The sequence below is a fragment of the Berghia stephanieae genome, chromosome 6, assembly GCF_034508935.2.
Source record: "Berghia stephanieae isolate SIO BIC M18660-M18661 chromosome 6, UCSD_Bste_1.3, whole genome shotgun sequence".
In the NCBI taxonomy this organism is placed as follows: domain Eukaryota; kingdom Metazoa; phylum Mollusca; class Gastropoda; order Nudibranchia; family Aeolidiidae; genus Berghia; species Berghia stephanieae.
Genome location: NC_088365.1, coordinates 19,723,726 through 19,726,225, shown reverse-complemented (window position 1 = coordinate 19,726,225; position 2,500 = coordinate 19,723,726). Strand labels below are relative to the sequence as shown.

The following is a 2,500-nucleotide window of genomic DNA, read 5'->3' as shown; positions in this document are numbered from 1 at the left end:
TATCTACTAAATGTGCTCAAAGCGCTTTACAAGGGGTCCCTGGCCAACAGCAACATTTAACATGTAGGACGGGACATGCCGCCTGTTAGGCGATATTACAATTTTTCGGACAAAGGCAACGCCGTTTAACGGCCAGGTACTCATTTTACACCTGAGTACGGTGAGAGAAATTGAGTAAAGAGCCTTTTCCAAGGACTCAACAATGCGTCGAGCGCGAGGCTCGAACCCAGGACCTTCCGATCCGAAAGCGAATGTCATACCACAAGACCACATAGCCGCACGAACCCATGTTTTCAACCATCTATTCGCTTCGTTTCCTCCAAGAGTTCACCCAAATGCAAAAGCACAATCTTTCTCCTTGGCATCTAGGGTTCCTTATTTTTTATTCATTGTTTTGGTGTGCGTGTGCGTGCGTGCGTGTGTGAGTGTGAGTGTGTGTGTGTGTGTGTGTTTATGTATATGTGGGGCAGTGGGGGTAGGTGGATATTCATGTTTAATTCAATATTTATTTTTAGAGTTTACCATCTGCCTCAGAATTTGAGCATATTATTCGAAGCAAAACGACATAGATAATTGGAATAAAATACGACCAATTCAGCTTTCTTCCTAAAATTATCAGAACTTCCTTTTTCATCTTCCGCCATTTTCTAATCCATTCAGTTGCATCATGTTATATCTTGTCAATTGTTCTCATCTTCGTCATAAACATTTGTTTAGAGCCGTTTAGCTTCCTGTCTTCATTCATACTTGCTAATTTTTCAAGCTATTCAACGGCTAACCAGTCAACTGACACACCCGGGAAAGACACGTATTTAAAGATTTGACCAGAAAACTCGTCCTTCAAATTCTAATAATATCGGATTACGGCAATTAACTGGTTAAGAAAAAATGAAAAGGTTTTTTAAATTTTTCTTTCTTCCTACTTTTCTTGTGTTACATTTTTGGTTGTTGGAATGAACAACCCTACTCTTTTTCTGATGTCAGATAATGATCTTTCTCCATCTTTACAGATGGCAGAATATTTTTTTGGGATATCATATATCTCTCCTTTGAGATGAAGTGAGTAGGAAAGCGCCAGAAGACAACAGAGAATAACAAATTTCGTGGCGGTGATGGGGGTTTGAACCCGCTACCTTACTGGTACGAAAAAAAAATCTTCTGACACTTTCCTACTCACTTCATCTCTTGTTGTTACCAACATAAGTGCCTGCTTCACACTCACTTTTCTGAATTAAAAATAAATACCTCTCTTTTAACATTTAACTGTTTTACTTATCTTAGCAGACTCTAAAAATAAAAAAATTAAATTAAACATAAACGACCCCCTCTCTCGGAAAACAAAACAAAACAAAACAAAAAAATAAAAAAAAATAAAAAAAAACTACAAAAATAAATAGAGCATACAACCCTATTGCCTAAATCAAATGTTGAAACTATAGCAAATAAACAAATAAAAGCAGCAAAAGGGGACAAAGAATCAAAGCAAAACAAAAACACAAACGGAATACTTTATTATTTCTGACCATATTATTTGTGTGTTTGCATGCTTAATGGTCTTGACATGTGAAATTAGAATAAATTTAAGGATTTTTTCTTGGTACTTCGTTAACATTGATTTATTGTCCATAATCAATTAAGCCCAAACTGCGTTCAGCTTATCTTTAAAAGAAAAAAAAATAATCAAAATTGGATTTGAGTCATTTCATGAGTTGGTCGTTTCCCGTAGATGGGGTTTGGCCTCAAGGTAGTTTGGGGTTGTAACGTTTTATTGTCCCGGTTGGTACACACCGTGCTACCATTACTACTGTCCATCCTACCTGAACGGGGAAGACAAACGAATTATTATGAATTTATGAAGATTTCTATCTAATGTGTTCTATCCTTCTATCGGATTAGCATTTATTTTTGGACGTGTTTTTGTTGTATTGGGTGTATGTAGGTTGATTTCGTTTGTATAATATTAATGGGTTCTATAACGTTATACATTGTGAAGGTGTAGGCGAACTAACTTTGCATGAGGAGTCTGACGTTTGACTTCATGTGAATTCTGCTTTATTTCTTTTTAATATAATATTGAGATTGATTCTTTAGCAGTGTTACAAATCTATTGATATCTAATATTTATCTTTTTAATTAGATGCCCAATTTTCGTTTGGGCTTTAAACAAGTCCGGAAACGATGTCTTTGCTGTGATGGAAGGATATTGTAGAGAATTGCAGTGATAGTTCGATATAGCTCACCTCGCAAGGTCCCAGGTTTGAGCGTTTTTGCCAAAATTAGGATAATCTAATTCGATCGATATTTGAAGGAAGCGCATTCTGGCCAAATTCTTAAATACGCGTCTTCCTAGAGTACGGCAGTTTAACCGATTGATATTGAAATTGATTGATTCTCAATTCTTATCCTTCACTATCCAATTCTATGGATTATTTTGAATCAGTTATCTTCAAGGACTCTATGTACATTTTGTGATTTGCGATGGGAGATTGTGGTGATTTCT

The 2,500-nt window shown here is 36.1% G+C and overlaps 1 protein-coding gene across 2 annotated transcripts in view; it reads left to right on the top strand.

Moving 5' to 3' along the window:
• The first annotated feature begins 1,828 nt into the window (after window positions 1-1,828).
• LOC144974630 (uncharacterized) overlaps window positions 1,829-2,500 on the top strand; it is a 39,199-nt gene continuing 38,527 nt past the window's right edge. The window contains exon 1 of one of the 2 annotated variants that reach the window (XM_078917697.1): window positions 1,829-1,931. The gene's annotated coding sequence lies outside the window, so the exon portion shown is untranslated. The other variant, XM_078917696.1, reaches the window with a different exon arrangement.